We start from the raw sequence: 13,169 nt of genomic DNA, 5'->3' as shown, positions 1-13,169 counted from the left end.
TTTTTAGGTTTCACATATAAGTGATATCATATGATATTTGTCTTTGGTTTACTTCACTTAGTATGATAATCTCTAGGTCCATCCATGTTGCTGCAAATGGCATTATTTCATTCTTTTTTATGGCTGAGTAATATTCTATCTCTCTCACTCACACACACACACACACACACACACACACACACACACACCACTCTTCTTGATCCATTCACTTGTCAGTGTACACTTATGTAGCTTCCATGTCTTGACTATTATAAATAGTGCTGCTGTGAACATTGGGGTGCATGTATCTTTTCAAATTATGTTTTCCTCTGGATATAATCCCAGGAGTGGGATTGCAGGATCATACGTTAGCTCTATTTTTAGTTTTTTAAGGAACCTCCATATACTGTTCTCCATAGTGGCTGTACCAATTTACATTACCACCAACTGTGTAGGAGGATTCCCTTTTCTCCATACCTTCTCCAGCATTTATTATTTATAGAGTTTTTGATATTGACCATTCTTTTGTTTTGTTTTGTTTTTGTTTTGAGGTATGTGGGCCTCTCACTGTTGTGGCCTCTCCCGTTGCGGAGCACAGGCTCCGGACACGCAGGCTCAGCGGCCATGGCTCAAGGGCCCAGCCGCTCCGAGGCATGTGGGATCTTCCCGGACCGGAGCACGAAGCCGTGTCCCCTGCATCGGCAGGGGAACTCTCAACCACTGTGCCACCAGGGAAGCCCTGATATTGGCCATTCTGACTGGTATGAGCTGATACCTTATTAGAGTTCTGATGTGCACTTCTCTAATAATTAGCAATGTTGAGCATCTTGTCATGTGCCATGTGTATGTCTTCTTTGCAGACATGGCTTTTTACATCTTCTGCCCATTTTTTGATTTGGTTGTTTTGTTTTTATGAACTTGAGCTGTATGAGATCTTTGTATATTTTGAGGATTAATCCCTTGTCAGTTGCATCATTTGCAATTTTCTACCATTCTGTAGGTTGTCTTTTTGTTTTGTTTATGGTTTCCCTTGCTGTGTAAAAGTTTTTAAGTTTAATTAGGTCCCATTTTTTAATTTCTGTTTTTATTTCCATGACTCTAGGAGATGGATCCAAAAAGATATTGCTATGATTTATGTCAAAGAGTGTTCTGCCTATGTTTTCATCTAGGAGTTTTATAGTATCCAGTCTTACATTTTGGTCTTTTTAAAAATAATTTATTTATTTTATTTTTGGCTCCATTGGGTTTTCATTGCTGCATGTGGGCTTTCTCTAGTTGTGGTGAGTGGGGGCTACTCTTCACTGCAGTGCATGGGCTTCTCATTGTGGTGGCCTCTTGTTGCAGAGCATGGGCTGTAGGCACGTGGGCTTCAGTAGTTGTGGCTTGCAGGCTCTAAAGTGCAGGCTCAGTAGTTGTGGCGCTCAGGCTTAGTTGCTCCACAACATGTGGGATCTTCCCAGACCAGGGCTCCAACCCATGTCCCCTGCATTGGCAGGAGGATTCTTAACCACCAGTGAAGTCCTACATTTTGGTCTTTAATCCACTTTGAGTTTATTTTTGTGTATGGTATTAAAGAATGATCTAATTTTATTTATTTACATATAGTTGTCCAGTTTTCCCAGCACCACTTACTGAAGAGCCTGTCCTTTCTCCACTGTATATTCTTGCATCCTTTGTTGTAGATTAATTGACCATAAGTGCGTGGTTTTATTTTTGGTCTTTCTATCATGTTCCATTGATCTGTATGTCTCTTTTTGTGCGAGTACCATACTGTTTTGATAACTGTAGCTTTGTAGTATAGTATGAAGACAGGGAACCTGATTCCTCCGGCTCTATTGTTCTTTCTCAAGATTGCTTTGGCTATTTTGGATCTTCTGTGCTTCCATACAAATTAATTTATTTTTATTCTAGTTCTGTGAAAAATGTCATTGGTAACTTAATAGGAATTGCACTGAATCTGCAGATTGCCTTGGGCAAATAGTCATTCTGACAATGTTGATTCCTCCGATCAAAAAACATGATATAGCTTTCCATCTGTTTGTGTCATCTTCGATTTCTTCCATCAGCGTTTTATACTTTTTGGAGTACAGGTCATTTGCCTCCTTTTCTAGGTTTATTCCTAGGTTTTTTGTTTTTTTGTTTCTTGGGGGTTTTTTGATGCAATGGTAAATGGGATTGTGCTTTCTCTTTCTAAATTTTCATTGTTAATGTACAGAAATGCAACAGATTTCTGTGTACTAATTTTGTATACTGCAACTTTACCAAGTTCATTGATGAGCTCTAATAGATTTCTGGTTATGTCTTTAGGATTTTCTATGTATAGTATCATGTCATCTGCAAACAGTTACAGTTTTACATCTTCTTTTCCAAGTTGGATTACTTTTATTTCTTTTTCTTCTCTGATCACCTTGTCTAGGACTTCAAAACTATGTTGAATAAAAGTGGTGAGAGTGGACATCCTTCTGTTCCTAATCTTAGAGGAAATGCTTTCAGCTTTTCACCACTGCGTATGACAGTAGTTATGCATTTGTCATATATGGAGTTTATTATGTTGAGGTATGTTCCCTCTCTGCTCACTTTTTGGAGTTTTTATCATAAATGGATGTTGAATTTTATCAAGAGCTTTTTCTGCATCTATTGAGATGACCATATAGTTTTTATTGTTCAATTTGTTAATGTAGTGTACCACACTGACTGACTTGCAGATATAGGAAAATCCTTGCATCTCTGGGATAAATCCCACTTGATCATGGTGTATGATCTTTTTAATGTATTGTTGGATTCAGTTTGCTTGTATTTTCCTGAGGAATTTTGTGTCTGTGTTCATCAGTGATATAGGCCTGCAAATTTCTTTTTATGTGGCATCTTTGTCTGGCATCAAGCTGATGGTGGCTTCACAGAATGAGCTTGTAAGTATTCTCTCCTCTGCAATTTTTTGAGATAGTTTCAAAAGGATAGGTGTTAACTCTCCTTTAAGTATCTGACAGAATTTGCCTGTGAAGTTATCTGGTCCTAGACTTTTGTTTATTGGGAATTTTTAAATCACAGATTCGATTTCAGTACTTGTAACTGGTCTGTTCCTATTTTCTGTTTCTTCCTGGTTCAGGCTTGGGAGATTGTACCTTTCTAAGGATTTGCCCATTTCTTCTAGGTTGTCCAGTTCTTTGGCATATAGTTGCTTGTAGTAGTCTCTTATGGTCCTTTATTTCTATGGTGTCAGTTGTAACTTCTCCTTTTTAATTTCTAATTTTATTGATATGGGTCCTCTCCCTTTTTTTCTTGATGAGTTTGGCTAAAGTTTTATCAATTTTTTTTTTTTTTTTTTTTTTTTTTTTTTTTTTTTTTTGCGGTACGCGGGCCTCTCACTGTTGTGGCCTCTCCTGCTGCGGAGCACAGGCTCCGGATGCGCAGGCTCAGCGGCCATGGCTCACGGGCCCAGCCGCTCCACGGCATGTGGGATCTTCCCAGACCGGGACACGAACCCGTGTCCCCTGCATCGGCAGGCGGACTCTCAACCACTGTGCCACCAGGGAAGCCCAAGTTTTATCAATTTCAAAAAATATTTTCAAGGAATCAGCTTTTAGTTTTGTTGATCCTTTCTATTGTTTTTATAGTCTCTATTTCATTTATTTCTGCTCTGACCTTTATACTTACTTTCCTTCTACTAACTTTGGGTTTTGTTTGTTCTTCTTCTTCCGGTTGCTTTAGGTGTAAAGTCAGGTTGTTTATTTGAGATTGTTCTCGTTTCCTGAGGTAAGCTTGTATAGCTATAAACTTCCCTCTTAGAACTGCTTTTGCTGTGTCCCATAAGTTTTGCATTGTCCTGTTTTTGTTTTCATTTGTCTTTAAGTATATTTTCTGATTTCCTCTTTGACTTCTTCAGTGATCCATTGGTTGCTTACTACAATATGTTTAACCTCCAAGTGTTTGCGCTTTTTGCAGTTCTTTTTCTTGTAGTTGGTTTCTAGCCTCATAGCATTATGGTCAGAAAAGATGCCTGATAAAATTACAACTTTCTTAAATTTACTGAGGCTTGCTTTGTGGCCCAGCATGTGACCTACCCTGGTGACTGTTCCTTGTACACTTGAAAAAAATGTGTATTCTGCTGATTTTGGATGGAATGCTTTATGAATTTCAATCAAATCCATGTAGTCTAAGGTGTCATTTAAGGCCTGTGTTTCTTTACTGATTTTCTGTCTGGATAATCTGTCCACTGACGTTAGTGGGGTATTAGAGGATCCCACTATTACTGTGTTACTCTCAATTTTTCCTTTTATGTCTGTTAACATTTGCCTTATACATTGAGGTGCTCTTATTTTGTATGCATATATTTACAATTGTTATATCACCTTGGATTGATCCTCTGATCATTATGTGGTATCCTTGTTTGTCTCTTGTAACTGTCTTTATTTTAAGGTTGATTTTGTCTGATATGAGTATTGCTACTCCAGCTTTCTTTTGATTTCCGTTTCCATGGAATACCTTTTTCCATCCCCTCACTTTCAATCTGTATGTGCCTATAGATCTGATGTGGTTGTCTTGTTGGCAGCATATATATGGGTCTTGTTTTTGTATCCATTCAGCCAGCCTATGTCTTTCGGTTGGAGCATTTAATCCATTTACCTTTAAGGCAAATACCCATATGTATGTTCTTATTGCCATTTTGTTAATTGTTTTGGATTTGTTTTGGTAGGGCTTTTTTCTCCTTTTGTCTTTTGTTCTCTTTTCTTGTGATTTGATGACTTTCTTTAGTGTTGTGTTTTGATTACTTTTTCTTATTCCTGTGTATATCTACTATAGATTTTTGGTTTACCATGAGAGTTTGATATAGCAATCTATACATATAATGATTGTTTTAGGTTGTTGATCTCCTAATTTCTAATGCATTTGAAATATCCTGCATTTACACTCTCCTCCTTTCACAATTATTGGTTTAGATATCATATGTGTGTGTGTGTATAATTTCCTACCTTTACTGTATGCCTTTATTGGTAAGCTTTCCCATTTCATAATTTTCTTTCTTCTACTTGTGGACTGTTCTTTTCTGCCTAGAGAAGTTGGTTAGCATTTGTTGTAAATCTGGTTTGGTGGTGCTGAACTCTCTTAGCTTTTGGTTGTCTGTAAAGCTTTTGATTTCTTCACTGAATCTGAACAAGAGCCTTTCTGGGTAGCATATTCTTGGCTGTAGGTTTGTCCTGTTCATCACTTTAAATATATTATGCCACTCCCTTCTGGTCTGCAGAGTTTCTGCTGGAAAATCAGCTGATAACATTATGGGGGCTCCCTTGTGTGTTACTTGTTGCTTTCCCCTCATTGTTTTTTAATATTTTCTCTTTAATTTTTGTCAATTTGATACAATGTAGCTTGGTTGTGATCCTCTTTGGGTTGATCCTGTATGGTACTCTCTGCTTCCTAGACTTGGGTTACTGCTTTCTTTCCCATGTTAGGAAAGTTTTCAGCTATTATCTCTTCAAATATCTTCTCAGGCCCTTTCTCTCTTTTTTCTCCTTCTGGGACTCCTATAAGGCGAATGTTGGTACATTGGCATTGTCCCAGAGGTCTCTTAAACTATCCTTTTTTCTTTCGATTTTTTTTTCTTTATTCTGTTTCACAGCAGTGATTTCCACCACTCTGTCTACCAGTTCACTTATTTGTTCTTTTGCCTCATTTATTCTACTGATTACTTCTAGTGTATTTTCCATTTCAGTTATTGTATTTTTTAAAATTTATTTTTATTTTTGGCTGTATTAGGTCTTCGTTGCTGTGCGTGGGTTTTCTCTAGTTGCAGCAAGCGGGGGCCACTCTTTGCTGTGGTGTGCAAGCTTCTCATTGTGGTGACTTCTCTTGTTGGGAGCACGGGCTCTAGATGCGCAGGCTTCAGTAATTGCGGCTCATGGGCTCTAGAGCACAGGCTCAGCAGCTGTGGCGCATGGGCTCAGCTGCTCTGCAGCATGTGGGATCTTCCCAGACCAGGGCTTGAACCTGTGTCTCCCGCACTGGCAGGCGGATTCTTAACCACTGCGCCGCCAGGGAAGCCCCAGTTATTGTATTCTTTAACTGTGTTTAGTTGTTATTTTTTCTAATCCTTTGTTAAAAACTTTCTTGTAACTTCTCACTCTGTGCTTCCATTCTTTTCCCAAATTCCTGGATCATCTTTCCAATCATTACTCTGAACTCTTTCTCAGGTAGATTGCCTATCTCCATATCATTTTGTTGTTTTGGGGTTTTACCTTATTCCTTCATCTGGAACATATTCATTTTGTCTAAACTTCTGTTTGTATTTTTATGTATGTGGAAGGTTAGTTATGTGTCTTGACCTTGAAGAAGTAGCCCTCTGTAGGGGATGTCCTATGTGTCCCAGTAGTACAGCTCCTCTCGTAACTCAATGGCCAGTTATCAGCTGGTCCCACGGTAGGTTCTGACCTGTGTTTGTGGACTCAGTTCCACAGGTTTGGGGACTGTGCATTTCTTGCTTCTATTGTCTGCCCCCTGGTGGGTGAGGCTAGTCTAGAGGCTTGTGGGGGCTTCCTGGTGGGAGGGGCTGGTGCCTGCCCCCTGGTGGGTAGAGTTGGGTCTTGGCCCTCTGGTGGGCAGGGCCATGTCAAATGGAGTGCCTAGTGGTGGCTATGGGCTCAGGAAGTCTTTAGGAAGCCTGTCTGTTGATGGGTGGGACCACGTTCCAGCCCTGTTTGTTATCTGGCCTGACGTGTCCCAGCACTGGAGCCTACAGGCTGTTGGGTGGGGCCAGGTCTTGGCACTAATGTCCCAAGCAAGATGTCAGCCTTCAGATGATTTTTCCCGGATATGTTCACCACCAACTTTTATGCCCCAAGAGAGAGCCACAGCCACCCCCTGTCTCCCCAAGAGGCCCTCCAAGACCAGTGGGCAGTTCCGGCCCAGGTGCCTTTGAAGTCACTGCTTTTTCCCTGTGTCTTGGTAATCAAAAGACCTCGTGTGCATCATCCAAGAGTGGAGTCTGGTTTCCCGAGTTCTGTGGAGCTCCTGTGGTCAAGAGATGCTGGCCTTTAAAGCCAAATGCTCTGGCGGCTCCTCCTCCTGATGCCAGACCCCAGCACTGGGGAGCCTAATGTGGGGCTCAGAACTCTCACTCCTGTGGGAGAACTTCTGTGATATAATTATTCTCCAGTTTCTGCGTCACCCACCCAGGGCATATGGGATTTGACTATATCATGAGTGCACCCTTCCTACCATCTCGTCTTCTCTGTCTTTGAATGTAGAATATCTTTTTTGTAGGTTCCAGTCTTTTTTATTGATGGTTGTACAGCAATTAGTTATGATTTTGGTGTTCTCATGGGAGGGCGTGAGCTCAAGGTCTTCTACTCTGCCATCTTGTTTTCTCTCCTGGCCTGATCAGAATGGGGTGCTGGCTGGGACTAGGCAGAGCTGCAGAACCCAGCTTGGCATCAGCAGTGCCAGCAGCTGCTCTCCAGGAGCATGGCAGATCCCTCGCTGCCTGTAGCCAGGTGTTTTTATACAAATCCTGGTAGCAGGCGAGGAGCTCAGCTTCGCTGGACTGGTGATCTCAGCTGCAGCCTCAGTCTCTGGAGTGAGCTGGGAGTCCCAAACATCCCATCCTAGTCAACAAAACTGCTGAAAAGAAAAACTTTTTTCTCTTCCAGCTTGGGTCCTGTAGAGACAGCCTACAAATTAACTGACAATTGACAAACTTACTGGAGAATAGACATTTACACTTGCACGTGGGAGTTGCTCAGTGATAGGTAAGTCTGCCTCAACAGGTTTTTAATGCAGAAGAAAGCGCCCTACTTGGGAAAAAATCATCACAAACAACATTATTAGTAAGGAAGATAAGCGAGCACCAGGACTTAGGTAAGAAGGCACAGGCTAACTCTACTTTTTGTGCACATGCAAGTCAGGTTTATGATCAGGACTGCTCTTATCTGTAAAGCTACAAACTCCCAGGCCTTGAAGGGAAAATATAACACCAGCTACCAGTCTTTTGGTTGTAGAACAAGAATCCATGGACAATGAGAACCCTTTTCTGGATTGGTTCCATCGATGCTTTGTCCTTGAAGTTGGGAAGTACCTTGCAAGTAAGGAACTGACTTTTAAAATTCTTTTTATAATGAACAATGCCCCTGGCCACCCAGAACCCTATGAGTTCAACACCAAAAGTGTCAAAGTGATCAACTTGCTCCCAAACACAGTATTTCTAATTCAGTCTCTAGATCAAGGAGTCATAAGGGTCTTTAAGGCTCATTACACACAGTACTCTATGGAAAGGATTGTCAGGGCTATGGAAGAGGACCCCCATAGAGAGAACATCATGAAAGTTTGCAAGGACTACACCACTGAAGCTGAAGATGCCATTGTTGTTAGAGAAAAAGCCATTGTTGTTAGAGAAAGCTACCAGGCCCGAAATAATGAATTCCTGCTGGAGATAAATTTTGCCCAGATGTTGTGCATGACTTCACAGGACTAAGGACAGAGCCAATCAAAGAAATCATGAAAGAGACTGTGGATATGGCAAAAACGGTCGGGGTGGAGTGGAGGGGGCAGTGAAGAGTTTTAAGATATGAATCTTGAAGAAATTCAAGAGCTAACAGACACTACACCAAAGGAATTAAGAGAAGATGACTTGATGGAGATGAGTGCTTCCTAACCAGTGCCGTACAATGAGGAAAAAGACATAGAAGAAGCATTGCCAGAAAACAAATGACATTAGACAATCTGGTACAAGGGTTCTGCTTACTCAACACTGCTTTTAACTTCTTTTACGACATGAACCCTTCTGTGATATGGGCATTGAAACTGTAGCAAATGGTGGAAGAAGGACTGGTACTATGTTAGAGAAATGAAAAAGCAAAATTCAAACAGAAATTATGATGTATTTCCATAAAATTACACCAAATATGCCTGCCTCTCCTGCCTACCCTTCCACCTCTGCCATCCCGGAGACAGCAAGACAAACCCCTCCTCTTCCTCAGCTGACTCAATGTGAGGACGATGAGGATGAAGACCTTTGTGATGATACACTTCCATTTAATGAACAGTAAATAATCACCATGCCATACACTTAATAAACATATCTGTTGTATATGTGTGTGTCTCCATGTGAAAATATAGTAACTGTATGGCAAGAACTGTATGAGACACTCGTGTCATCATCATCATTGCCTAACTATTCATCGCTTCGTGTGCAAGACTTGTATTGAAGTGGATAGCCTACCCATACATAGGCATAAGATGAGTGATATTTAATATATACTGTTCTATAACTTTGCTTTCAAAGAATTACATTACTGTACAGTATGACACACTCTCACTCTCATAGTTGGAGAAACTGCATATCAGCTTATCACCACAGGTAAGTGATTTTTCTTAAAAAAAGTAACAGTGTTTCCAATATTGTATTATGAATATGACAGTAATACTGTATGCCATAAAAATTTTATAACAATTCATTCACTAGTATAAAGGCTAGGCTACCATGAAACAACTGTATCAGTTACACTAGGCTAGCAAAAAGCAATCAGATTGCTGGCTTCTTCGTTATCAATGCATAAATCATCATAACTGTAAGAAAATATAAATTATTCACATTATCTTTTCATTTTTGATGTCTAATATTAATAATACATATAAGATCTATGGTGTTTTGCATCATATAAGACAATATTGATATAGGTACTAAGAGACAGATGATTTAGCTTATAAACAGATGACAAACTTACAGTAATGATACAGTACAGTACTGTAAATGTACTCTCCCCTTTTTATGCTTTTCTTAATAACATTTTTTCTCTAGCTTACTTTATTGTAAGAACACAGCATATAATATATATAAAATACAAAATGTGTGTTAATTGACTGTTAATGTTATTGGTAAGGCTTCCAGTCAACAGTAGGGTATTAGTAGTTAAGTTTTGGGGGAGTCAAAAATTATATGAGGATTTTCAGCTACAGAGGGCTGAGAGTACCTAACACCCGTGTTGTTCAAGGGTCAGCTGAATATTAAATGTGTTGTGTTGCAAAGGTTTCCCTACATAGATGTCATACTGAAATATATGAAAACTATACAAATTGACCTTTGGGAAACATATCTAAGAATTGATACATGGAGAGCTGATTGTAATAACCTGGGGAAGAAATACAATTACAGTGTGCTTTACCTCCTGGCAACTGGCTCCAACAGGAACCAAGTATATCTATTGACTTTGAAAAGCTATAGGCTGCTCTGGGAATTAACATATTATATTTCTAAATTAGGCTGATACTACAATTACAGAGGACATGTGGCCAGGTGCAGATCTGTAGTTATAACCAATTTGTAACAAGGAATAGAAGCTACAGTATACTACTTTTTCAGGCAATAACATACTCTTGAACTACCTTATTCAATTTAAACACTTTCAACTGAAATGACTTCTAACTCATCTCACCTTTACTTTAGTTTGCTATAATACAATATATTCATTCATTCAAAAGAATTTTAATGGCTACTCCGTTAACTAGGCACTTTTCTAGGATCTTGGGATCTAATGGTTCTTTGATATTTCAGAATTTTATCACAAAATATAATTCACCAAAACTAACCTCCTCCCACTCCCAAGGAATTAAATAACCTATACAGTATTTTGAAGGAAAAAAAAACTTAAAATACTGTATATTTAACAATATGAAAGCATCTAAATGCATTCTTGAGTATATACAGAGTAGCAAAAGATCAATATCTTGCTAAAGAGTTTAAGATAAATTTTTTTGTATCTGCATCTGAATTATAATGTCATTAAATTCAATACAGTGAACAATATGTGACACAATCCCAGTATATGTTTATGATGTATTCAGCTCATAAGTTTTACCACTCTGTATCAACAATGGCTTTTGCAAATACAGAGTCTGTCCCTCCAAAATACGTAATACCACCTTTCAAATAGAATTTCCATTTGTTCTTGCTTCGATGAATCTTGTCATACTTGCAGACAATTTAATTATCAGTGTCAAACAGGTCTGGCACATCCTGCTCACTAACATCATCTCTGGAATTTTTATTTGATTGTATGTTTATTTATTTATTTTGAGTTTAGATTTTTACTTTTCAAACTGGTTATGCAATAAAGTCTCAAGCAAAGTGAGTAAGCATCCTATTTATGACACTGTTTTAAGCCACCTAATTAAAAGCATTATATAGATATTTAAAACTGAAACTGACAGTATTTATTAAAACTTCTAATCATCACAATTATATTTATTTATTTCTAAGTAGCTTTAGAAGATATTAAATTCTGCTTTAAATTAATACATTCTAATAATCCAAACTGTATTAGATATACTGTTTAAAAAATAATAGAATGATGATTTTAAAAGTCTTCTTTGATTAGGTCAATAATCTCAAATATTGAGACAAAATGTTTAGGAATATGAAATGAATGCCTTCTGAATAATTTCATTTGCTACATTTTATTCATTGTTGTTTCCCCCTCATTCTGTTTTCATATATGAAGTGTTTTTATAACAAATCTTGGCTTCCTCTTTTTATTTGCCTTAGAACAATAGTTCTCAATAGTTCTTATACATTAGAATATCACCTGGTGAGCTTTAAAAAAATCTCTATATCCAGGTCACATGCCTTACAAAGTAAATCAAAATGTCTGTGGGATGTGGAAGGGAGCCAGGAGTCAGTATCCCCATGAGATGTTAATGTGCAGCAATGTTTGGAAACTACTGTCTTAAACATCACATGTTAGTGCTGTGAAGGTCCAAGATATACACTACTTTTAAATCTACAATCTGAATCACCTGTATTGCAAGCCTGGCATAGTAGTTAGTATAGTAGCTGGTGAGTAAAACTACTACTTGCACCTTAACTTATATCTTATCTGGCTTTAACTTCTATTTGCAACATATAAAAACACTTGTAGTAACAACAACAAAATTATTTTTTAGTGAACAGGAGTCCCACAGAAATGTTTCAGAATCTAGGATTTTTTGCAGTTTAGAAGTTAATACAGTGCATATACCTTATATTTCATCATACCCCAAAAGAATCTGGGGCAGCCCCCTGTAATCAAGAACATTAACATTCAACAACAATGCATATAGATATTCACACTGACTGTGATAAATACAAATTTTAAGTAGTCTCATGTTATTTTAGGCCAGGTTTTGGAATTTCAGAGCTTTTTGGATTACAGAAATGAAGACAAGTGATTATGGAGTATATCTGCATAGGTGACAATTTAAGGTCTCCCCTACCTCCCATAAAATGTGAATAAATAGTCTGAAAGCCACTGACAGAATGTTTCTGTAAAATGTTTTCATACTGCTGCTAGAGTAAAGGTGACACCTGATGAGAAAGACATATATTGAACAGCCTGTGTTTGAATGTCTGCTTTGACATGTGTTTGTAGTACTTTTTTAATTAAAAATAAACACTACTTACTGCTACTACTAATAAAAAGCCTAACCCCATCTTACTAAGAGTGGACCTAGAAGAAAACCAATCTTTGTTGTTAGTGTTGAAAGTCAAGAAAAAGGAACACCTAATTCAGAAAATAGAAATCTTAATTAAATCAAAAGGCAGAACGTTAAAACTGGAATTGATGGTGGCCTAAAGCATGACATGAATTGAGTTCACCATAAATAAAATAAAGAAATAAAACTGTAAAAGTATCTCAACATTTACAGTGTAAAACTGCTTGAGTGAGTATTTTAGTGAAAATGGAAAATCATGCAGAAAAAAATGGTTTCTGCATGATTAATTTGTGAAGACAATGAAGAAAACTTGTATTCTTAATGGAAATCAGATTATCTCAAGTAGAATGTCCCAAATAGAAGTTCAAGTTTTACACACACACACACACACACACACACACACACACACACACACACACACACAGAAAATGGGAAAGGGGTGGGAGTGGGGGAGGTGTGTATGTGTGGGTATGTCAGTGGTGGGGATCCATGTAAAATAATTTTGGGAATTCTGGATTGAATTAAGTTAAGGAGATTTTTCTCCATTAGGATTTCTAAGAACCTTAAATAAGTTAATATGCTTTCACAATCTCTAAGGTAGGTATAATAGGCAGCCTGCTCACACTTCCTTGACCTCCAAACCCTTTTTTCTTTAAAGCATTTAACAAGACTAGTATTCCACAGAACATGAAATTGCTGGAGATGTATCTATAAATTCAGGAATTTTAGATGGT

At 38.2% G+C, this 13,169-nt stretch overlaps 1 protein-coding gene across 2 annotated transcripts in view; it reads right to left on the bottom strand.

Annotated features, from left to right (window-relative positions):
• The window catches only part of STAG1 (STAG1 cohesin complex component), a gene marked incomplete at its 3' end in the record, with an annotated part of 425,107 nt that overhangs the window by 185,155 nt on the left and 226,783 nt on the right, over positions 1 to 13,169 (bottom strand). The window lies entirely within an intron of this gene.

Source organism: Leucopleurus acutus (genome assembly GCF_964270905.1).
Source record: "Leucopleurus acutus genome assembly, chromosome: 5".
NCBI classification, from domain to species: Eukaryota; Metazoa; Chordata; class Mammalia; order Artiodactyla; family Delphinidae; genus Leucopleurus; species Leucopleurus acutus.
This window is presented reverse-complemented; position numbering and strand designations above follow the sequence as displayed.